The sequence below is a fragment of the Peromyscus maniculatus genome, chromosome 2, assembly GCF_049852395.1.
Source record: "Peromyscus maniculatus bairdii isolate BWxNUB_F1_BW_parent chromosome 2, HU_Pman_BW_mat_3.1, whole genome shotgun sequence".
Lineage (NCBI taxonomy): Eukaryota > Metazoa > Chordata > Mammalia > Rodentia > Cricetidae > Peromyscus > Peromyscus maniculatus.
In genome coordinates, this window is record NC_134853.1 from 140,139,059 (window position 1) to 140,164,271 (window position 25,213).

General features: G+C 41.4%; 1 protein-coding gene across 5 annotated transcripts in view; it reads right to left on the bottom strand.

Annotated features, from left to right (window-relative positions):
• Nfyc (nuclear transcription factor Y subunit gamma) overlaps positions 1-25,213 on the bottom strand; it is a 73,865-nt gene that overhangs the window by 43,238 nt on the left and 5,414 nt on the right. Inside the window, exon 1 of one of the 5 annotated variants that reach the window (XM_006987253.4) lies at positions 18,886-19,134. The exons of 3 other annotated variants lie outside the window; for them this stretch is intronic. The gene's annotated coding sequence lies outside the window, so the exon portion shown is untranslated. Of the gene's footprint in view, positions 1-15,672; positions 17,892-18,885; positions 19,135-25,213 lie in introns of those variants that run through there. One more of the 5 variants, XM_076564971.1, reaches the window with a different exon arrangement.

The window sequence follows — 25,213 nt, forward strand, 5'->3', positions numbered from 1 at the left end:
GAATGTGTCACCACGCCCAACAACCTGAGTTTGATCCCCATATAGTGGAATTGGAGGACCAACTTCCACAAGATGTGTACACACACACACACACACACACACACACACACACACACACACACACATCAATTAACCAAGTAAAAAAAGTAGGAAAAGTAGGAAAGCCCCTATCCCGACTCCTTTCTGGTCAATGTTTATTCTTACAGCACTGTGGAGCTCTAGAGAGGGTATCATTCTGTTACTGTGGTTGGCCTCCAAGGAACTATGCAGAGTTCACTGCTTGCCTCAACACCCACACGTTCGTTTCCTAAGTGCTTAAGATTACATCTATGTTCAATTCCCATCCCCAAGAACCAAGACTGGAACCCAAGCCTCTGCATACTAGGCAAGTGCTCTACCACTGAGCTCCTCCCATCGTTTACTCATTTTGACCATGTCTTCCTCTGTCACTTTAGTTCCAGTTCTGTTTAAGTATTCAGTGAAACCATTAGCTCCAATTTCTTTGTGTAAACCAGCCAAAAGTGGAGTGTTATATTTAAAACAGTAACGGAACAATGAAAAGAATGCTAATCTGAATAAACAGATGAGGAAGAAAGTAGTCGAGACTGAAGCTAGTTTGTGCTCACTACATTAAATAACATCTAATTACAATCAAAAGTAAATTTGAAAACTCAGAATTTCTAAATAAATATTTCTACCAATAATTTGCTTCTCATATTTATATAGCTCGACTTTAGGATATATGCCATTATCAATCACATTGGCTAAAAGTCAAACCTTCAGTTCTCTATCAAAAAATCAATCACAAACTGACAACTTCAGAAGGGAAAAATAGCATTGTTCTACAGATTGAGAAACCTGCTTGTGGGGGGGCTAAAGAAATGGCTTAGAGGTTAAGAGCAGCCGGGCGGTGGTGGCACACGTCTTTAATAGCAGCACTCGGGAGGCAGAGCCAGGCGAATTTCTGTGAGTTTGAGTCCAGCCTGGTCTACAAAGTGAGATCCAGGAAAGGCTCCAAAGCCACACAGAGAAACCCTGTCTCAAAAAAAAAAAAAAAACAAAAACAAAAAAAGAAGGTTAAGAGCACTTGTTTGACCTGGGTTCAATCCACAGCATCTATGTGGGGGTTCACAACTGTCTATAACTCCAATTCTAGGGTATCTGCCCTCTTCTGACCTTGGATACCAGGCAAGCACATGGTGCACATACATACATGCAGGCAAACACACACATACACACAAAATACAATTTAAGAATCTAAGAAGTTGGGGCTGGAGAGATGGCTCAGAGGTTAAGAACACTGGCTGTTCTTCCAGAGGTCCTGAGTTCAATTCCCAGCACCCACATGGTGGCTCACAACCACCTGTAATGGGATCTGGCTCCCTCTTCTGGCCTGCAGGCATACATGCAAACACAACACTGTATACATAATAAATAAATAAATCTTAAAAAAAAAAAAAAAGAATCTGAGAAGTTGACAGAGACATAGACTTGTTAGTATGCTGGTAACCAGCTTGTAGCCTTGGGTCCAAGGGCAGTCACTCCAGTAATCACCTCCTACTTGAATACTTGTCAAAGAGGTTTCTGACAGTTGTGCAGAAAGTCCTATAGACCTCATGACTTAAGGATGTGGTACATCAATGAATCCAAAGGAAGGTATGTGACTACAACAGTCTTTTTTTTTTTTTTTTAAGATTTATTTATTTATTATGTACACAGAAGAGGGCGCCAGATCTCATTACAGGTGGTTGTGAGCCACCATGTGGGTGCTTGGAATTGAACTCAGGACCTCTGGAAAAGCAGTCAGTGCTCTTAACCACTGAGCCATCTTTCCAGCCCGACTACAACAGTCTTTACCTACGCTCATATAAGGTAAGTCTTCTACTTAGGCAAAAATACCAGAAGTCTTGCTGCGTATTTTCTAAGCTCTTACTTAGCTGACATCACTAGGTCATAATGATTAGCAGTCTATCACATGGTCACTACTACAAAAACGAATGGAGTCTTATTTTCCACAAGTGACTATTGTCAAGTTCAATAGCTTAGGCTGTGTCTATCTCTAGGTTGGATCTGACTATACACATTCTCCTTAAAGACCTGCTCACAAGAACATATTTTTAAAATGGCAACAGAGCCATTTTTTGCCTTCAAAATCATGTTTCTGTTTGCCATCTACTACAATATTGTCTCCGAGACAAGGGACAGATAACAGAGCTAAGATATAATGGGAAAAACAAAATAACTGGCACATACAAACAAGTGACATGGTATGGAGAGGCTATTTAAACTTTGTTGCTGTGGACTAGAGAATGGTGTGTACATTTTTACTTCCCAAACTCCTCACCCGTGTGAGCGCGCAGACTTGACTCATACCCGAATGTATGACAGTAATAAAAGACTACCAACACTAGTTTACAGGCTGGTGTAAAAGGACCCAAATACTGAATGAAGAAGGCTAAAGCATGAGCCCAACAAGTACTGCCCACAAAACCTGGGGTCCTTACTAACCATTGCTGTATAATAAAATAACCTTCCTTGAAGACAGCAATCCTCATTTGCTTATGCTGTCCACGGCTTTCAATGGAAACCATAGGACTTGCAGACCCTAAAATACAATGTGGCCCCTTAAAGAAAAAGGGTACTAGTTAGAGCCATGTCAGGTGCTCTACCCATCCTCTTTCTGTTAAGGAACATGGGATGAAAGCTTAAGCTTCCCTGGACCACATAGCTCTTCTGTGGCTTTGCCAAAGCCTACTCCATTAAAGGTGGACTGGACCTGCTTGCTCCCTTGGCCCCACAGAAATAATAACTGTACTGTCTTTGACTCTCCAGCCTAAAGAGAGAAATACATTCTTGCGCAAGAATGGAGAGCAACTCGTTTTTCAGGCCCTGAGACTGAAGGAAATTCTGACATCATCTGGAACTAGAAAAAAGGCCTATACAGTGAGGTTGTGTCTGAGAACAGTCATTTTGCTTCCTGGACCATCTGAGATGTTTGTTTGTTTTTTGAGACAGGGTTTCTCCGTGTAGTTTTGGTGCTCATCCTGGATCTCGATATGTAGATCCGACTGGCTCTGCTTCCCGAGTGCTGGGATTAAGGCGTGTGCCACCGCCACCTGACTCCATCTGAGGTTTATAAATAAACGTTTGCCCAATTTCTGGCAAGATTTGTGTCCAAAAATGAGAAGTGTAATTCTAAACAGTATTTTAAAGATGACAACTTTGAAGATTTGGAATTTACAAATGACTTGCCGGGGCTGGAGAGATGGCTCAGGGGTTAAGAGCATTGGCTGCTCTTCCAGAGGTCCTGAGTTCAATTCCCAGCACCCACATGGTGGCTCATGACCATCTATATAGTATAGCTTGTTAAGTCAGTGTCTCTGTCTCTGTCTCTGTCTCTGTCTCTCTCTCTCTCTCTCTCTCTCTCTCTCTGCTGTTTTCAGGTGTATGTATTTTCAGAATATTGAAAGATAATTAGTCTCAACAAGGGATTACTGATTTAAATCCTTAGACCAAACATCCACGTGCCTCCCATCTCAGCCCCGTGAGTGCTGGGACACACACAAGCCACATCACACCTGCTCTCCTTGGCTTCTTTCCATGCTGTCTTTTTCTTTTCTCCTTTCCCTTCCCAAATTTCTTGACATAGTGACATCTATGAGTACTCAGTTGTGAACAGTGGGGGGCAGTGAAGTAAAAGTAAAAAGAAAACACATAGGACCTGGGGTCCTTACTGACCATTGCTGTATGTTTATGATCTTGGGTAAATCATCTAACTCCTTAGAGCCACTATTGTTGGCTCAATGACAGACACCTACTCATGCTCAACAGTTCTAGACAGCACCACGCCTCAAGACCATCAGGCATCAGAGCTCTTCTGTTTACTTGCTTCACTTTTTTCTTTAAAAAAAAAAAAAAGCCCTGCTTCACATGCATGAAGATAAAAATAAAAAGACCTCCCATCTCTTTCACAAATATCAGATAGTTAAGACCCTAACTACTTAATTTAGAATGAAATGTTCTAATTAAAAAAAAAGGCCAACAATTAAAGCTGGAAGTGACTCGGAAAGGAATTTAAAAATTGGAAAGCCAGTGATCAGGATAGATGCAGGCTTTCCCTCCAGTCTAATTCAGAAACATGTAAATCTTTAGGAAATATCACACTGCAGGCTTATATAAACTGGGAGTGCAAGGCTATTTCATCTTGTAGAAGCAATCATAATATAGAGTCTAGAGCAGCTACCACACTATCTGACCCCACTTAGCCCTATCACCAAAAGAGAAAGTCTGTTTTGAGTTCTAAAGAAAGCTCTGGAAGGGAACACCTTTAATTCCATCACTTGGGAGCCAGAGGCAGGCAGATTTCTGAGTTTAAAGTCAGCCTAGTCCACAGAGTGAGTTTCAGGCCAGCCAAATCCATATGGTGAGACCTTGTCTTGGCCCAAGAACAGTGACTGCTCTTCCAGAGGAACAGGGTTCAATTCCTAGCACTCACATGGCAGCTCACAACTGTCTATAATGCCAGCTCCAGGGGATCTAGACACCCTCCTCTGGCCTCCTCTGGCATTGTATGCACAAGCATACAGACACATAAGCAGGCAAACCACCCATAAAAGTTAAAGAAAAGAAAAAGTAAAGAAAGCTCAAGCTGGGTCCAGCTCTATTTAAACTCTCAGATACAAAAAGATTCTACAAAGCAAGAATTCTGAGGACCATTTCATGGATTATAACTACTGTTTAAAGATTTAGGGTATAGCAGCTGGGCAGTGGTGGCGCACGCCTTTAATCCCAGCACTCGGAAGGCAGAGGCAGGTGAATCTCTGTGAGTTAGAGGCCAGCCTGGGCTACAGAGTGAGTTCCAGGAAAGGCACAAAGCTACACGAAGAAACCCTGTCTCGGAAAGGAAAAAAAAAAAGATTTAGGGTATAGCATCCATTAGGAAACTTTGCTTTCCATTATAACTATAGGGAAATTTAATATATTTACTAATCAACATTTCTCCTTCCTCTCAAAACATCCTTAGTGCACAATCAAATCTACTTCTATAAGTAGCATTTTCAGACTTGTTAATACGGCTTATTACTATTTTAGCATATTATTTTTAAGCTCCAAATGTCTACACTCCTATTTTCTTCTTGGCTCTTACATACCATCTGTTTCTGGCACACACTCAAGATAAACATGCCTTGCATATAGTGAAGGGCCCTGAACCCAATGACCAAACACAGGCTCCTCAAGAATTACTCTAAGTTCTCAATAATCCTTAGCCTCAGGTTTTTGAAATTTGCATATAGGAAGATCCCTTCTTAAGTACTTGTGTTCATCTATATAGAAACCGCTATGCAATAATCCAATAGAAGAATAAAAAAAAAAACAGTGACAGGGAAGAAGTAAAGGGTAGGGATGCAAAGGAGCTGTTCTCCTTTAGACATACAGCACAATAGCTAATCACACGTTTCCTTGGACAACAGAGACTGTGTGCTGGTAAATTAATAGGTCTAAAAACATCAAGGAGACAGCAATTCCCAATTACAGACCTGAAAGGCTTTAAAGGTTTTTTTCTTTTTTGAGAATGTTTTTTTAGCCAGGCAGTACTGGTGGGCATCTTTAGTTCTAGCACTCAGAAGGTAGAGACAGGCAGAACTCTCTGAGTTCGAGGCCAGCCTGGTCTACTGAGCTAGTTTCAGGACAGCCAAGGCTACACAAAGAAATCCTGTCCCACCCACCCACCCTCACCACACACACACACACACACACACACACACACACACACACACACACACACACACACACACGAGAATAAATTTTTTTTTTTTTTTTGAGACAGGGTTTCTCTGTGTAGCTTTGGAGCCTGTCCTGGAACTCACTCTGTAGCCCAGGCTGGCCTTGAACTCACAGAGATCCTCCTGGCTCTGCCTCCCGAGTACTGGGATTAAAGGCATGCACCACCACTGCCCGGCAGAGAATAAAAATTTGTTTACATCTTTCTTTTTTCGCCTGTGTGTATATTTGTACACCACATGTAAGAGGGCATCAGCTTCTCTGGAACTAGAGCTGCCACGTGGGGGCTGGAAATTGAACCTAGGTGCTCTGGAAGAGCCATCTGTCCAGACCTCCCTGTCAAGTTTTATAAAAGTTGTAAATACAGGGTTGGTTATACTGATTATTCAGAGTGGGAGGAACTAATTTCCAAGACAACCAAAACCCAAATCTCCCACAGCTGTGTAAAGCAATAAATGGTTACATTAATCTCCAACAATTGTACATCTTTTACACTTTTGTGTGTAAATGTGTATGCATGGGTATGCTCATGTATATGAGGGCTAGAAGTTGACACTGGGTTCTTCCTCACTCTTTTATTATTATTAAGAAATTTTCTGTTCATTTTGCATACCAAACACAAGTACTTCTCTCCTCCCTCCTCCTGCCCCCCCCCAGCCTTCCCCCCAACACACACCCCATTCCCACTTCCTCCAAGGCACGGTCTCCCATGGGGAGTCAGCCCAGCCCGGTACATTCAGTTGAGGCAGGTCCAGGCCCCTCCCTCTGAACCAAGGTTGTGTAAGGTGTCCCACCATAGGCACTGGGCTCCAAAAAGCCTGCTCATGCACCAGGGATGGATCCTGATCCCACTGCCAGGGGCTCCTTAAACAGGCCAAGATAAACAACTGTCTTGCCTTTGCAGAGGGCCTCGTCCAGTCCCATAGAGGCTCCAAAGCTATTGGTCCATGAGTTCCCACTAGTTTGGTTTGGTTGTCTGTCTGTACATTTCCCCATCATGATCTTGATGCCCCTTGCTCATAGAATCCCTCCTCTCTCTCTTCGACTGGACTCCTAGAGCTTGGCCTGGTGTCTAGCTGTGGATCTCTGCAGCTGCTTCCACCAGTTACTAGATAGAGGCTCTATAATGACAGTTACAGTATTCACCAATCTGATTACCGGAGTAGGCCAGCAGTTCAGGCACCTTCTCCACCACTGCTAGGAGTCTAAAGTAGGGCTCACTCTACTTTTTAAGACCTTTGTCTACAACAAGCCTCACAGACCCTCCTCCTGCCTCCATCTCCCTCCTGCTGGGGTTACAGGTACAAAAAGCCATTCCTAGCTTTTTATGTGAGTGCTGGGGATCCATACTCATGTCCTCATGCTTGTGCAACAACATTACTGACCGAGCCCTGTGCCAGGCCTAGCCTTTACACTTCTGAAGGAGCTTTACATTACTTATTTTCTCCTCAATACAAACACAAAAAAGGGGAGCACAGGTACAAATATTCCCATCTGATAGATTCATCTAAGAAGACTGAGAAACCTGGTAATGAGGTAAGTCCATGTCAGAGCTGGAATTTGAACCCATATCCTGTGCTCTTGTGTATGAAACTGGACTTGAACTTGCTACATATCCCTTGAAGTTCTGATCCTTCTTGGCTCTCCCTTTCAAGTGCTGTGGAGCTACAGATATGTATCACCAGACCCAGTTTAGGAATTTTTAGGAATCAAACCCAAGGCTCCATATATGCTAGGCAAATACCCTAACTGAGCTGGATCCCCAGGACTCATTACCATACTTTCATTTTTTTTTAATGTATATTTGTGTTTTGATAACATGTATGTCTGTGTACCACTTGCATGCCTGGTACCCACAGATGCCAGAAAGGGTCACTGGATCTCCTAGAACTGGATTATAGACAGTTACAAGCTATCATGTGGGTGCTGAGAATTAATTGAATCCATGTCCTCTGGAAGAATAGTCAGTGTTCTTAATTGCTAAAGCATCTCTCCAGGCCCTACTGTATCTTCTGAGATAGCATTTCTCACTGAACCTGGAGGCCATGGTTTATCTAGAGTGGCTGGCTAGTGGACTCAGATCCTCATCTCCACCTCTCCAGCACTGGGATTACAGGTGAATGCTACCACACCCACCTGTTTTATATATACCTCCAGGCTGGCCTCAAACATGCAGTCATCCTCCTGCTTGGCCAGTCCTGTGCTCTTTTGTTAAAGTTCTCTTCTTTTGTTAAGATTGGTTATTCCAGATGGGCAGGGTGGTGCATGCCTTTAATTCTAGCATTCAGGAGGCAGAGGCAGGTGGATTTCTGTGAGTTCAAGGCCAGCTTGGTTTAAGTGGAAAATTACAAGTAAGTGAAGGCTATACAATGACAGACCCTGTCTTTTTTTTTTTTCCAGACCCTGTCTTAAAACAACAAGAAAGAGTTATCTGAATGGTTAAGAGTGCTTGTTGCTCTTGCAGAGGACCAGAGATTAGCATCCACATCAGACAGCTCACAACTGCCTGTAACTCCAGCTCCAGGGGGATCTGGTGCCCTCTCTTGGCCCCTGTATACATCTACCTTTATTTTATTGTTTCTTCCTTTAATGTTCCTAATCATTCTGAAAAATAGAGATCTAAAGTGCACAGTCACCAGATTGCTACACACTTTTCAAAGTGGAAACTGATAATTTTAAGTTTAAAGTTTTCAAGTTTGGTAAGCAGCAGAATCCTTCAAGGAGAGGGACTAGACCACCAGGTTACCAGACAAAAGTGGAGTGGCCTTGTAGACCCAGTTCACTTTCTGGGGCCTGGTGAGCTTTTACTACAGTATCCAACAGCCTTAGTCAGCCCTCCGTTACAAATGCTCCAATAGCTGCACAGATTCCTTTTTTCTCATTACTTCACTGGGGGTAAAGCAGGAGCTATAAACCACAGCTAGGGTATCTAAAGCAGGCTGTCCAGCTATGATTCATCTAAAAATACTGACCTCTGCAGTTCAAGGGAAGGATCCAATACATACCACAAATTGTGCACCTGCATGGCTAAAAAAGACCACAGAAATCCTAACTCTCTAACCAAGTATCTATTTTGGAAAGTATCTATTTGTATGACTGTAGTGAACTTAGGATTCACAGAAGGCAATTCCCCAAATATTTATTACTGCCCAAAGTATCTACTTATAACTTGTTCTGAAAAGTGGCTAACGCTACCTTTCTCAATAAAATCTTTCAAAGTAATTTAATTTTACTATGCATTTGTTCCTTTTAAAATCAACTTAAGTGATCATTTACATAATATAAGAAATGAGAAATGAGAACGCCTTTAATCCCAGCACTCGGGAGGCGGAGGCAGAGGCAGGCGGATCTCTGTGAGTTCTAGGCCAACCTGGTCTACAGAGTGAGATCCAGGACAGCCAGCACAGCTTCAGAGAGAAACCCTGACTCTGGGAGGGAAAAAAAAAAAAAAAGAAGAAGAAGAAGAAGAATGAGAACTCTTGCAAAATTTTCTTACGTCCCTTTTGTTTAGTTGGGTTTTTTGTTTGTTTTCTTTCCAAGACAAGGTTTCTCTGTGTAGCCCTGGATGTCCTGTGCAGCCCTGGATGTCCTGAAACTCACTCTATAGAAGAGGCTGTGCTGGGATTAAAGACATGTGCAACCACCACCCAGTTTTTGTTCTGTCCCCATCCCTGCTCTATCCCCACCTCCCGTTTTGAGACAGAGTCTCTCACTCTATAAAACAAGATGTCTTAAAATTCTGGTTATCCTCAGGCATTAATTTCCCAAGTAGTAGCAATACGGGCATGAGCCATACCCACTTAAAAACTTAAAAAAAAAAAAACTGTATCTTTGGGTAGAAGACTCAATACAGGAAAGGGTGAACAGAGGACTAAGTCTCCCAGAACATACTGTTTTCTCGACACAGTGGGGAAGTACAGGGTAAAGAGCACTGGGCTCATTTCATCAGCTTCTGCCCCCTGCTTCCTCACCCTCAAAATGGAGATCTTTCTCTGTCCTACCCACATCAGAAATATCAACTAAGTGTACAAAGGTACTTAGCTGTGAAGTACTGATTCCCATAAATATTGCACACTGTTACAAGTTTAATATTGTTGAGAGCAGTAGCTGCATGGGCATCTGGCCAGTTAATTACCAGGAAGAAAAAAAAAATTCACAAGAGTTCAGGATAAAAATAGCCAAGTAAGACAGCTGGAAATTTACAATTATTTCTCTAGTGACAAGTTTCTTACTGTCTTTCTTTTTGATTGGAGATAATTATGACACAGTTACTCTAGAAACTAAATACAGGTGGTTTGTGGTGAAAATTCTGCTAGAGCTTATAGATCAGTGGTTCTCTATCCCTTTGGGATGTAAATTATTTGCTAAACAAGCACTGTCAAATTCCTACACATGCATTTTTCATTGGCTTCCCACTTCAGACTTCTCAAAGTTAGTATCAGTAATACTAAATCCAGTGCAACCCCAGAATCTAATCTTTACCCTGGATGGAGAAGGACATTTCTGTACACATACATCTCAACTACTTAGTAAGACCTCAAGAAAATATCTACACATCTTTAGAGAAAGTCAAGACCACCAGGTTCAAGAGCTGTGTTTCTCTTGCAGGTCAAAACACAAAGAAATGCCCATACTAGCTTATTGCATATACACTTAGAAGCAGAAAATGATGCCCTCATTCAAGATCAGGTATCATGCGCATATGGTACTCAAAACATTCTGAGGAAGATGAGAGCTAAGTAATATGTTTACTTTGTTGTGGATGCCTAGTTACAGATGTTCTCTAGCTTGTTTGTTTTTTGAGACAAGGTGTACTATGTAGCCCTGGCTGGCCTGGAACTCTATCTAGACCAGGCTGGCCTCAAATTCAGAGCTCCACCTGCCTCTGGCTCCTGAGCAAAAGATTAAAGGCATGTGCCACCATACCATAAGGGTCCAACACTTTGTTTCTATCTCTGATATAAAGCTTGGTAAATTCTGACCATTCTCTCCCTAGATTCTCTTATCTGTCACCCAGATTAGCTATAATTATTATGGGTTTAAATTCCAATTATTATTATTGGCTAGGGATATAGCTCAATGGTGGTACACTTGCCTACCAGGCACAAGACACCAGTATTGTCACAGACGAGGGAGGGAGAGGACGATGAGGATACCCAAATATACTACCAATTCTGATATTTCCCCCAGTGTCCAGTCCTAAATATACAATCTATGTACTGGACATTTCCAACTGGAAAGAAAGCTAAGTCAAATAAAACTAAAACTCCCCATGGCCAAACTCAAATTTACTTTTTTCCAAACCTGTTCCGTTTCTCCTTCAGTTTCTGTTCTGCTAATCATTCAGGCTGTCCCTCAGTTCCATGAACTAAGTAATGACAGTGTTCAACAGTGCTGTCCTCACCTGACCTTTCTTCATGCTACTATCATTTTATCTGCGCCTCCATCACCTCCAAGCAGTAATAAAATGGTGATTACAATGACAGTAACTAATACCCATTTAGCTATCACTGTGAGCCAAGTACAACTGTAACCTACTTACATTACCAACAATTCTAACCTTCCTCACAAGCCTCTAGCATGTCAGACATGTCCAATCATTTGACATTGTGACACGTGACACTGTCATTTATCAGTTTATGTTCAAGAAAGGGAAGATCAAGTTAAAATAAAAATCACAAAATTTCTAGTACCATCTTCATTTTACATAGGATATGCAACAAATTTAGTGAAAGCACATTTCTGGTAAAGCCACAGCAATCTACTGCCCTAGATTCTCAACAGTCACTAATGTCAAGCAGAAATTGATCTCAGTGTCAAGGACCCCTACTTCCCCAGTCGTCTTTCTTTTACCACTCCTCCTGTCATTCACTCATGCTCTGAGCAGGGTGACCTATTTATTGCTCTCCTCAGTGCAAAAGTTGCACTCTGTGAATCATGATCTTGCTCCTGCTGTCAACTATGCTTCAGTCATGTTCCCACCTCCTGAAGTCTGATAGAGCCAATTCAACTGCCTGCCTTCCTAAGCTGAGGTCTCCTCTCCTGAATTTTAAGCCTAGGCTAGCCTCTAACACTCCATATAGCTGAAAATGACCTTGAACTTCTGATCCTCCAGCATCTGACTCCCCCCACTCTCCTCCCCTCCCCAGTGTTAGAATTACAGTCATGATACCACTTGGAGTAAGCTTTATGAATGTTAGGCAAGGTACTCTACCAACTGAGCTACATTCCTTGCACTTTCCACATCAGTTCCTAATATTTGATATGCATCATGTCTCCCTAACCAGACTGTTAGACCTAGAATACAATTTTACTTGTGCAAAAATACACAAAAAATATGCAGACATAATGAACTGGTGAGAAAGAATGTGTAAGCATCTAACTTCAGAGTCTCCTTAGAGGTAAGAATTACAGAGTATAGGTAAAGAGAGGAAACCCTAGTTTTATCTGAATATTTCTAGTCATGCAGTCTTCTATTTAGTGTCCCATGTAATTAACACCATGGAAATGGAGCCAAATGACAGTACTGTCAACAACAAAAAGATCACCAAGTCAATCAGCACTGCAGCTGGCTGCAGTTCTTGACGCGGCCATCTTTCTTCCTCTGAACAAGGGAACACAAGGTCACAAACTATGTTATATGCAACTTGAAAGTTACTAACAAGGGTTTTTTTTCTCCTTTAGTTCTTTTATACTGGAATTTATCTGCTATTTATCCTTCAACTGCCCTTTTATACTACAGGGTGTTAAAAGGTAATTTAATTTACAATACTTTGAGTAGAGAAAAACTTTGGGTCAATTACTGAACAGAGAGACAGGAGATGAGAATAATAAAAAGTAGAAACTGACCAAGCCCTGAAGAGCTGGCCCTAATACTAAGAAGAGATTAAAAAGAAAATTGAAGTCTGCATGATGCAGACATGAAGTACATACTTTCCAGCTGTGTCTACCACCAATTTCAATCACAGTACAGTTCATGACTTTATATGATGTAAGTTATACAGTTCAATCCCTCACTCTTTCAATAAACTAATTTTTATTCAATGGATAGAAAAACTTTAAAAATTTCAAAACATCCTACCAAAGAATAAACAAAGAACAAAACTTCACAACTACCCATGAGCACACAATGACACCACTTTGCTGGGGTGGGAATTTGGCATAGTTAACTAAAGTATTACCCTGGGCATACACAGACAAAGGCTCCTACTTTAGACTTGTTATATGTTAGAATCTTCGCTTCATTAAAATGTCACATTAAAGACTCATGTGATGAACTAGGCTCAAACACATGTGAGAACAGCTTGCTCTTAAAATGTATTTCTAACAAATAAGAATAAACAGCATGAGCTGGCACGCAGGTGTTATGCTCTTCTGTACCTTGTTTTACTTCTCTGTAATGCACAAAAGTCACCCAGTTCTTTAAGACACCTTTGCCAGGTGGACACCATTAGCTTCCTAGCTGAATCTCAGTTTTCAGAACAAGCAACTGGCTGAGGCAAGAGATTTTCAATCCCAAAGGGACACTAAGCTGCTGCCACAGCAAACATTGGAACCACGAGACTCCATGTGTGGACTACTGAACCTCCTCCATGGCCTACTTCTCTGTTCTTTCTGTGTCCTGTACAGGTGTACCATAAGGAAAAGAGACATGAAAGATAAAAACCACCCAGAGGAATAAAAAAAAAAAAGGAAATGAACTGAGTGGGAGTAAAAGCTCTGATCTTACCAGGCCAGTACCTAAAAAGCTGAGATCTTAATAGAACCCCAACTCTCTCTGGCCTCAATTGTTCCAAGAAAAACTAGACTAGATCCCCTGACTCCAGGGAGCTGAAGATGTGCTACAGTGCTTGCCTAAATTATCCGTCAGTCTAACACAGCATTAATCAAACTCTGGGGATGAGTATGGGCAAAATAATCTGATTCGCAAAGACAACCATGATCCGCTTCAAGAATGCTTTTTAGGGGCTACGGAATGTAGCTCAGTAGTGGAGGATTAACCTAGCCTTATAAGGCCCTGGGTTTGATGCTTAGTACCGCAAAAAGGAAAAGAGAGGAAAGAAAAAAAAAAAAGGAAAGAAGGGAGCAGCAATAATGCTTTTTAGATTCCTGAAGCCCCCACAAAAAGTATACAACTTGGGTTTTTTGTTTGTTTTTACCCTTTTTTAGATTTATTTATTTTTAATTCATGTGAGTGCATATTTTGCCTGCACTTATGTACCCACACCATATGCATGGCAAGTATCTGTAGAGGCCAGAAGAGGCCCATTATGGAGTTACAGGTGGTTTTGAGCCACTGTGTAGTTGCTAGGAACTGCACCAAGGTCCTCTGGAAGAGCAAGTCTTAACCATTGAGCCATCTCTCCAGCCCCAGTATACAGCTTCTTGAAAAGGTGACCTAATCATAATTAGGAACAAAAAGCCCAGTCACCAAGGCTGCTGCTTTTAAGCATATACTGCTAAGGAACTTAGCTAAATAAATGTTAACTTTGCTAAATCTTACTGTCTGAATTAAGTTTTTCAATGCACACAAAAAAGAGGCCAACATTAATGCTGACTGACCATGCCTGAGGAAGTAATTCAATAGGACAGGAAATCAAAAATCACAAAGTATCAATGTGAGGTGGGGGAGAAATCCTAAAAATTGGTAACACTAGACATGTAAAATAGGGGTGAAAGCACCTCCATGGGGTTCTACCACTTATACCAAAGAAGCATCACACAGTAACAACTGTGTCAGATTCATGTTCATGCTTAGATTCTAACGGGTCTTAATTTCTTCTTAAAGTCCTCATTTCAACATTGACTTGCTCACTACTATTCTACAAGCTATAGCTACTGCTCAAGCTCCCAAATAATCACAGACAGAAAGATCATATGACTTCACAGCAAACAAACAAAAAGGCTCCAGTGTACTTCATAAATATTTGGCATACAAACTAAAAACTGTAACCTCTGCTAAGCAATCAGCAATAATTACAACTTACCCACATAAAAATAAAATGCACATCTCAGTATCCAATCAGGACAGGCTCCCAGTCTTTATTCTGAGAAGCTCCTAAGTTTAATGTTGTTTTTAAAAGCAGCATTCCATTTTTTAAACAAAGGCCAGATGGCTCATTGGGTAAAAACATTTGCTAGGCAAGCCTGAAGACCTGAGTTTGATTCCAAAATCCATGTATAAGTGGGTCATTCTCCGATCTTCACATGTATGCAGTAGCTTGCTGATGCACACGTGCTTACACATGTGCACACACACATTTTAAAAACAAAAGTATTATCACTTCATTCTATTCTGAGGTCTTTAATTTGTTTGTTCTGAGGATGGCCTTATGTAGCTCAGGTTAGCCTTGAACTCCCTATTTAACAGAGGGTGATGGCCTCCTGAATCCTCTGGCTGAGACCCTTAATTTTTGACAAAGGGGTTAAAATTCCTTCACAGGAAATATTTGTGGATGATGGTTCAATAATCTCAACACATGTATTAAATACATAGACAGGATCCAGCTGGTGAGATGTCTCAGCAGGTACTTGCTGGGACCTGAGTTTGATCTCTGAAATCCATGGTAACTGTAGAGAACTGATTCCTGAAAGTTATCCTCTGACTCCCACACATGTGACATTTCATATGCATGTCCACACTTATACACAAAATAATAAATCAATTAATTAAAAATAGGATCCTGTTAACACAAATAGGAATATGCAAGTGAGGGAATCAAATATTATCTTATAAACCTATAACACCAACATTTTTTTCTTTGATGTTGTACCTATCTCCATAAACATTTAAGTCCCTCAATTAGGCTGCATCAGTAACAGGCAATATTTATGCAGGAATCCATAATGTGCAGAGAATTGTCAACATAAGGGAATTCATTCAAGACTCACCACTGAGTAAGATGCTGCAGGGGATGTAGCTCAGCAGAGCATTTGCCTTGCAGACACAAGGTCCTAGTTTCCATCCTCAGCCCTGAGGCTAAGTGGTATACGCCAGTAACCTCAGCACCCAGGAAGTGGAGTAAGGTCAGGAGTTCAAGGTCATCCTTGACTACACAGAGAATCCTAGACCTGCTTGGACTACATAAGGTTCTATCCCAAAATAAAAATAAGGTGGGGGGGGGGGGTTAAAAAGATAAAAGACCCTGCCTCCAAGCCTTTCAAACTAAGTTCAGCCTACAGGTCCCACAAGGTGAAAGGAGAGAACCCACTGCTGAAATTGTCCTCTAACCTCTAATGTACACCATGGCACGATCTCTACACACACACACACACACACACACACACACACACACACACACACACACACTAAATGTAATAAAAATTTTTAAGAAAGGGGAAAAAAAGTGAGGAGGAATATGAGCAAGCGAGTACAAGCCTAAGGACCTGAGTTTGGACACCCAGCATCCATGTCACAATGTCAGGCATGGTGTTACAGGCCTGTTTGTAATCCCATAACTGGGAGGCAGAGACAAAAGGATACTGGGGGTCACTGGCCAGTCTAGCCAATGTGACCCCCAGGTGACTGAGAAATCCTGTCTCAAAAGAAAAACAATGGATGGTAAAGAAAATCACTCAAGGTCAAGTCCTGTCCCATACACATTTACAATCCCACCTCCCAAATTGCTATTTCTAGGTCTCTTTTTTGAAACAATGGCTGGTCTTAATTAACCTTGTACTTCTGGATCCTCTTGCTTCCCTCCTCCCAAGTTGGGATTATAGGTATGGGCCATCATACCTGGTTTATGAAGTGCTAGGAATCAAACCCCAGGTGTCCTGTATGCTAGACAAGCACTTTACCAACTGAGCTATGGTCTGTTAGATCCCATGTTTTTATAAGTCGACTCTAAACAGGTGACTTGACCTTGGGATCTGAACACAGGACTCTTAGCTTTAAATAGTTTATATTCTACTGCCTCAAAATATAGTCTGTCACCAGAGTGAACAAACTAACCCCAGCCAAGCCTCCCTGACCCTTACCACTCCTGCCATATCCCCTCTGAGTTACGGTTAATTCCATGTTAATTCCATAAGGCTTTTTCTCTTTCCGGGAGAGTTTTCCTCTTTTGTCTAGAAAATGTTTTCAAGTCTAATGTGTTAAGTGAGGGGAATGTATCAGCGCCATTCAACAAAGAATCAAATGAAGGGTCCATAAATGCCATTCAACACACAGGAAACAACATCTCAGCCGCGTCAGGCCTCATACAGGCACTCCTGTGTGTGTTTTCCCAGGCAGTGGGTGACCTAAAAAAGATGAAAAACTTTTCTATGCAACTAGCTCCACAAAGTTCTTAAGTATACAGTTTTGTCTCAGCCTCCTATTTTCCCCATCTTCATTTTTATCCCTCTTCTCCAGGCCTCTCTCAGAGCCAATAAGGTCACTGATACCTCCATCTGTTTTTTAAACTAACATACAACTTGAAATAACTAATATACACCAACAACCTATACAAAACACATTTAAATTAAGTGTCACTTGAATTTTAATACTTAACACATACTCCTTTCTCTTTCCCCCAAATTGAACATTTTCTTACCATCAGCATTCCTACCAAAAAGAGTTTCACAAATACAACTACTTGAGCTCCTGGAATACCATTCTCTTCACTAGGAACCCTCTAGATTACAAGGGTGAGAGAGAAGCATGCAATGAATTCTGAATCTGTTAGGTAATTCACTCAACTGTCCTAGCAGAAGAATTTAGAATTTTTTTCCTGGGGGTGGAGGGTGAGAAAGAAATGATGAGGAAGCAGGCCTATTACTTTAAAACTCCAAATCTAAACTACAACAGATTCCTAGTAACTGCTGGGTAGAACATCCAGAAGTAGTCTTTCATCTTAAGACAGCTTTTCAGTTCAAATCTGCATAAACAAACTTTGTCCTTCAATCTTTCAACTCCTCGGCAGTTTTTCAAGGTCACTTTTCGGAGCATCGACAGAGGCCTGCACCCAGGAACTTGGGCTGTTATCCCACTCCAGCTGGAAGTGTCTAAACCTAAACCCCAATGAATCCTCTCAGGTAGATTCTTTCCTCAAGAGGAAGCAGGGGAAGGCAGCTCAACACCTTCCAAACTTCTCCTCAGGCCAGGCCTGCCTCCTCCCTTCCCTGTCCAGAGCTACTGCTGCTCGCTGCTCTACACTCAATCTCAGCAGGAATGTTCCAATGACCTTCATTCAGTATTTGCAAATAAAGAGAAAAACAAAGAACTGCTTTTTAAAAACCAGGCATATTACAGATCTTAGTACACAGAACTAATGATTCCACTGTTCACAAGAACTGACTTGTTACTTACTGATTAGCAACCTCTATTAGCTTCATATCCTTAAAGAAGGGGGTAAATATCAAGGGCAAAAAGGCTACCTACACTCTTAACTTTTCTAATCACAAACTGCAGGTAAGCCCCTTAAACATTTCATACTGAGAATGAAAGGCATTTTGCTTGAATCATTTAAAAGAACCAAATCAACAGCTGACAAAAATGTGATAAGCTTGTCACTTCGAATTTTAACTGCCCTCTAAACTAATCAGCACATTAAACTAATATGAACATTTAACAACAAAGACTTAATTGATTCTTATTAGAATCTAGAGACAGGTAGATCAAGAAAGTTATAGGAGAATTTCAGACTGGCATGTGGGCCTTTCCCATCAGAACCTGCATCGGTTGTAAATCATATTTTCAAACAAATTGAAAGAGCATTAATGTGGCTTCTATCTCTAAAAACATGTGTGCCAAAGAGGTGCATGGAAATAGAAAAACTCTTAAAACAACTCAGCCTATTCTGGAGAAAAGCTTCAGTGCACTTGAACAAAGGAAAATTATTTGGAAAACAGTTAAGTTTACCCAATGTAAAGACACAGTGCTTTGCTTCTGTATGCCCATGAAAAATGATTAGCCCTTCCTGCATCTGTCTTGTCGATATTAAAGCAGGAAAATCCTAGTTGAAGGACATGCAAAATCTAACCAGAGCAAGGTAATCTAGGTGCACAAGAAGGTATGCATGGAATGTCAAGTGGCCATTTTCTGAAACAGTGCAACTTGTCTATACTCTCTGAAGCTACCAGTCTCTATCAGCTCAACACAAAACAAAGAATTAAACTTACCGAGAACTGCATTAATTTTACATGGAGTTATTTATATCTCCTCGGACAGGGAGAATTTAAGTCACTCCTATCCCTCCCCCTAAAAAAAGAACGGAGGACAAAAGGCAGCAGAAGATGCAGAAACCTGAGTCTGGAATGTCCACTCCAGTGAAAACCCGAACAGCTGTCCTCCCACCCCCCAGCAAACTATTCGCCATTTTTCTTTGTCTTTCAGCTGACCCCTGCCTCAGTGAAAAACTCTGAGGCTCCAATGAAGCCTGCAGCCTCCTTCCACTTTAACAGTCAAAGGCATTCAATCTAGCCTGCTATTTGACACCAAACCTTGCCTCCAAAGCAGTCCCATTGGCTGAGCCGTTTTATCAGCTAAGAATACAAAGCCATGATTGGCTGTTCACGTCATCAGTTACCTCCTTTGTACACTTCCTGTTTTAAAGTTACCTTGAGAAGCAGAACAGGGGTCAGATTCTTCACTTCAAACACAAGAACTTAAGGATTGGAAATACCCAGCAAATGCACACAGCAGACATCTATGGTCTCATGCGCTTCAAAAACGGGGGAGGGCAAATTTAGAATTGTTCTTAAAAACCAAAGGAAAGGTTCGCTACACTTCCCACCCAAAGGATTTCCTATTGGCTACAGAGTTCCATTTAAAAAATTTAAGGTAATTTCACTGCTTCTGATTGGCCATGAATGGTGTCTGTAAGATATTGCTACAGTGTCCTATGGCAGAAAAACCAGAGAAGCAATGTGCATAAGGTTGGAAAGTTGTGACAATATACCTCCAGGTTTCTACTGATCATTATTAACAGAAGAATAAAACCAGGCAGGGTTAATCAAAGAAAAACAGCTTTCTCAATAATATCAGTGAAGCTATGCTCATACAACAGTCTTCAGGATTTTGAAAAAGGTGCCTGTCTTTGTATTCACGGTAATTTTATTTTAAAAGCACAGACTACTACAAAGGCAATGCATTTTACTTTAAAACACCAGCAAACCAAATAGGAAGATTTGGGGGTAATGTATGAAGTTGGTGGCAGGAACAGTAGCATTTCAAAAGAAGCCCACCACAATGTTCCACTTCAACTTTCTGAAAATGTGATGGAGGGGGAAATGCCTTCTATGACATCAAAACTCTGAACCAGGCATGGGAGCACATACCTGTAATTCCAGCTAACCAGCAGGAAGGACAGGGCAAAAGAATTCAGAATTCCAGTGTGGTCTACATAACAATACCCTGGGGTTTTTGTTTGTTTGTTTGTTTGTTTGTTTGTTTTGTTAAATAAGCAGCAGGAGTGATCTCAGGAAAGAGTAATAGTTTTACTTAGCTCACTGCTGTTTCTAGAAACATTCTAGGGTACTGAAGGTCACCAGGGGTAACCACAGAGTTACCTATAGACTTTGGGCTCTACAACCTATCTTTTAATTGTATGACACAGACTAAGCTTGAACCATAGTTAGCTCATGTGTAATACAGTTTGTATACACTGTAGGGGCTAAATGGATTAATATATATAAAGTACATTATATGCTGTGCTTGAATAAGAATGGAAAAAATATGAAGTGCTGAATGCCATCGAATTCTACCTTCTAGTTTTTATAGAGGACACCATGCAAAAAGAAAACAAGACTTGTGCTAAGGCCCTAAAACTACTTTGTGGTAATTTCTCCTCTATGTCCTGTATCCCTGCAGCAAGCAATTCCTCAGCTGTAAAGAACTGTGTAAGAGGACTCCCAGCTGGAACTAAAAATCCCTGGTTTTTAGGCCGGAAATCCAGGCCTTTCACCACCAGTCACAGCCAAGGTCTGGTTATTGTTCTAGAAGTCTGCCTTTCAACTCTGTTTTTGATGTACCAGATTAAACCAATCAAGTCCCTTGCTACTCTGTGAAGGTCTTGGGCATAGTTTTTATTAGTTCTTGGCAGTTTACAAGAAAAACATCTCAACTCCTATTTCTCATCAGCGGTCACCACAGTAGAATTCCAACCACAGTGAGAAGAAAACACAAATTATCCCTGAATTTCCATTTGGCAACCTGACCCATTCACTTTCTCTTCCCTAGCTGATATTACCATAGACTAAGTGCCTCCTGGGATATCTGGGACTCTAACTTTCATTCTTCCCTGGCCCTGAATCTTGGCAGCTCTCTATACCACACAATTGCATCTACTCATCCCAAAAAATACTCTCGTCACTAAGAGAGAAAACCTGTAACTCAGGTTACAGTTCAAGCTTCAGTGCTCTCATAGAAGGGTGAGAACTCATGCTCTTGGCCAAACTCCTTATTAACTGTTTGATCTTATTCAAGTTACTTAACCATTCCTGAGCTCATTTCATGTTGAAAGTGATAAAACAAAATTAACTCACATTTAGCTGAGATAAATGAAAGCACGAAGCACATCTGTAATATAGTGGGACTCAATCAATATCTAAACATACATTCTACTACAGTGCTTTATACATACTATTAATTTATTTTTTAAAACATCTTTATTAACACAGAGAAGAGATTCTTCAAGGCAGCAACTGTGTCTTTCTGTCTTTCTGCATGTGTTCCCAGTGCTCAGCACCAATATATAAATGAGGTGCACATTTGTAATCCCAGTACTCTGGAGGCTGAAGCAGGATTTCCATGAATTCAAGGACACCCTGGCTACACACAGTAACTACCAGGGCAACCAGAGTTATACAACAAGATCCTGTCTCAAAAATAAATAAATAAGCCGGGCGGTGGTGTCGCACGCCTTTAATCCCAGCACTCGGGAGGCAGAGGCAGGCGGATCTCTGTGAGTTTGAGGCCAGCCTGGTCTCCAAAGCGAGTTCCAGAAAAGGCGCAAAGCTACACAGAGAAACCCTGTCTTGAAAAACCATAAATAAACAAACAAACAAACAAACAGCCCTCCTACCCTGCAAAGACATAAACCAATCTTGACTCTAGCCAGTGTCAGTATGCGGACTGTGATAGTGACTGCTGGAGAACACTGCTGAGTGAATGCCCTATCTAAAGGGGCAAACACTAACTAACCTACTGTACTCTGAGCTCCAGATGTTTTAAAGACACAAAAGTCAGATTACTTTAATGCCAAATCTCTGTATTTTAATGTGTGGTTCAAATCTTTTAAGAAGTTATAAGTGGGTGGGGCGGTGGTGGCGCGCCTTTAATCCCAGTACATGGGAGGCAGAGGCAGGAAGATCTTTGTGAGTTCCAGGCCAGCCTGGTCTACAGAGCGAGATCCAGGAAAGGCGCAAAGCTACACAGAGAAGCCGTCTCGAAAAACTAAAAACAAAAAAAAGTTATAAGCAAACCGGCCGGGCATGGTGGTACACACCTCTAATCCCAGCATTTAAGAGGCAGAGGCAGACAAATCTCTTGAGTTCAAAGCCAGCTTGGTCTACACAGTTGAGTTCCAGGACACCCAGAACTACACAGACCCAATCTCAAAACAAATAAACAAAAAAAAAGTTATAAGCGCCGGGCGGTGGTGGCGCACGCCTTTAATCCCAGCACTCGGGAGGCAGAGCCAGGCGGATCTCTGTGAGTTCGAGGCCAGCCTGGGCTACCAAGTGAGCTCCAGGAAAGGCGCAAAGCTACGCAGAGAAACCCTGTCTCGAAAAACCAAAAAAAAAAAAAAAAAAAAAAAAAGTTATAAGCAAATGAAAGAAAACCAGAAGCTATTTACTGGATTACAGCTTCTGACACAAATTTTCCCCTGACTTAGTTCTGAATAACGATTAGTTACTTCCCAAATCAAACCCACCTCAAGGGCTTGTTTGTTTTTAAGTGTCAACATATTTTCAAAAGACAGAAATAGCTAAACCCGATGGTGAGAGCCTGTAATCCCAGTAACAGGCTAAGGCAGGAAAGATGATAGCATGATACCATCTAAAAAAGTAAGAGGAGCTGACTAGTGGCTCAGTGGTAGAGCACTTGCCTAACACAGACACCAGACAGACAGACAGACACACACACACATATAGCTCTATGTTCAATCCTAACTACAAACAATAACAACCAACCTAACAATTATTTTAAGATGCTCCCCAAAGGCAGCCTAGGAACAGTTAAGAGCAATGAATATCTTCAAAATAAAAGAATGCAGCACTTGTGCTTAGAAAATGGTACCTTGAGCTACACAAAGAAACCCTGTCTTGAAAAACAAAAAAAGAAAATGGTTACTCAATGAATGAATGAGGGGGAAAAAGACCTTTAATAGATGATAAATTCTAAATTATTCAGTTAAGTAAAACATAGTCTTCAAGGCCAGCCTAAACTACACAGCAAGTTCTGGGCTAGCCAGGGATACATAGTGAGACTCTACTAAAATTAAAACACATGCCAGGCTGTGGTGGCGCACGCCTTTAATCCCAGCACTCAGGAGGCAGAGGCAGGTGGATCTCAGTGAGTTTGAGGCCAGCCTGGTCTACAAAGTGAGTTCCAGGACAGGCTCCAAAGCTACCAGAGAAACCCTGTCTTGAAAAAACACACACACACACACACACACACACACACACACACACACACACACACACACGAGGAGAGGGGCAGGCAGGGATAAACCAAAGCATAAATTGAGATCAATGGATGAAAAATTATTCTGGAGGAACTTACTTCAGCTCTCAGCTGTCCAAACATGGGGACAAGCTGTCTGGAAAGCTATGAATGGGGCTGTTAGTCACAGGCTGTCTCAACACTTGACAAGGATATGTAAAGACAAGAAAAGGAAAAGAGCAGCCATGTAGAGTAGCACACAAAAGCCCAGACTACCCACCTAGACAGATTTAGACTACAATTTCTCATCATCTGTAGCTGATGGCCTCAAGCTAGTTACTTAAAGCTCTACTGCAGCCAGTCTCCTGCACTCTAACAGCCCACAAGGCTGGAAGATTAAAATAATTGTGTTTGTTCAACAAATACTTACAGGCACAGGGACAGTTCTGAGCCCTGAATCCCAAACCAGACACAATGTCTGTATTCAATGGGGTTAAAGTCTAGTATAAGAAATTTAACCCAGGTATCATGATGTTGTGCTAGTTACCAGGACGTATGTGCAGTGCTACAGAAGGATAGGCAGAGGACCTCACCATAGGCCTATTAAATATCAGACTGCTCAGAGGGCTTCTTGGGGGAGTTAAGATCTTAAGAATAAGAGCCCTTGGTATGGCAGTAGTCAGTGGTGAAAAATACGAATGGGAAGCCAAGCATGCTGGTGTATTTATGTGTGACCTCATCATTCAGAAGGCTGAGTCAGCCTGGGTTACATAGTGTACTAAACCCTACCTCAAAAGAAAGAAGGGGCCAGGCATGGTGATGAATGCCTTTAATCCCAGCATTCAGTAGGCAGAGACAGGAGGATCTCTGTGCATTCTGAGCCAGACTGATCTACATACTGAGTTCCAGGACAGCCAGGTCTAAACAGAGAAAGTCTGTTTAAAAGGGGTGGGGGGGGGGACATGAGAAAGGAGGAGAGAGTAAGGAGAGATGGAGTGGGGGAAGGTGGGAGAAAAAGAGAACTATTAAGATTTCTCTAAAATCAGTGAGACTCAGTAGTTGTGATGTTATTTTATTACTACTCCATGTGTGGGCTGTAGAGGTCAGAGGACAACTTCTGGAAGTAGGTTCTCTTTCCACCTTAGGTTCTAAGGATCAAACTTAGGTCATTAGGCTTGCACAGCAAACATTTCACCCACTGAGTCATTTTGATGGCCCAGAACTCAGTGGTTAATGACACATATAGAATAACAATAATGTGCCTGTTGTAAGCTCAAAAAAAAAAAATGAGCTGCTATTAATTATGACATTACCTATTAGATTGGATAACCTTTAAAATAATAATCTCTAAGAATCTATGTCACTTTTGAGACATTCTCAGAAAAATCTCTCCCAGTATAGGCCCAGCTATCCTGCACAGAACATTCACTTTTAATTCAGACTGCCCTATCTCACCTGAGCTCCAATACACAATGGTTATAGCACAAAACCTTTATTAATTCTCACAAACATACATGTACAAAGGCCTGACTAATAATTGTAAAATAAGGAATTATACTTCACTTGGTCCCTATTTAGTGACACATTTTTTGTAGAAGGAAAGACTCCAGGCAACTCTATTCGGATAGCTGTCTAAAACAGTTTAATGCACTAGCTGGGCATGGTAGCACATTACTTTAGTCCCAGCACTAGGCCGGCAGTGGCAGGATCTCTGTGAGTTCCAGGACAGCCATAGCTATGTAGAGATATCCTGCCTTAAGTAAGTAAATAAATAAAGTTTAATGCACATAATGTTTTCCTTTAAGTTTAGTATTACTGAAAATGACATTAAATATCACCATA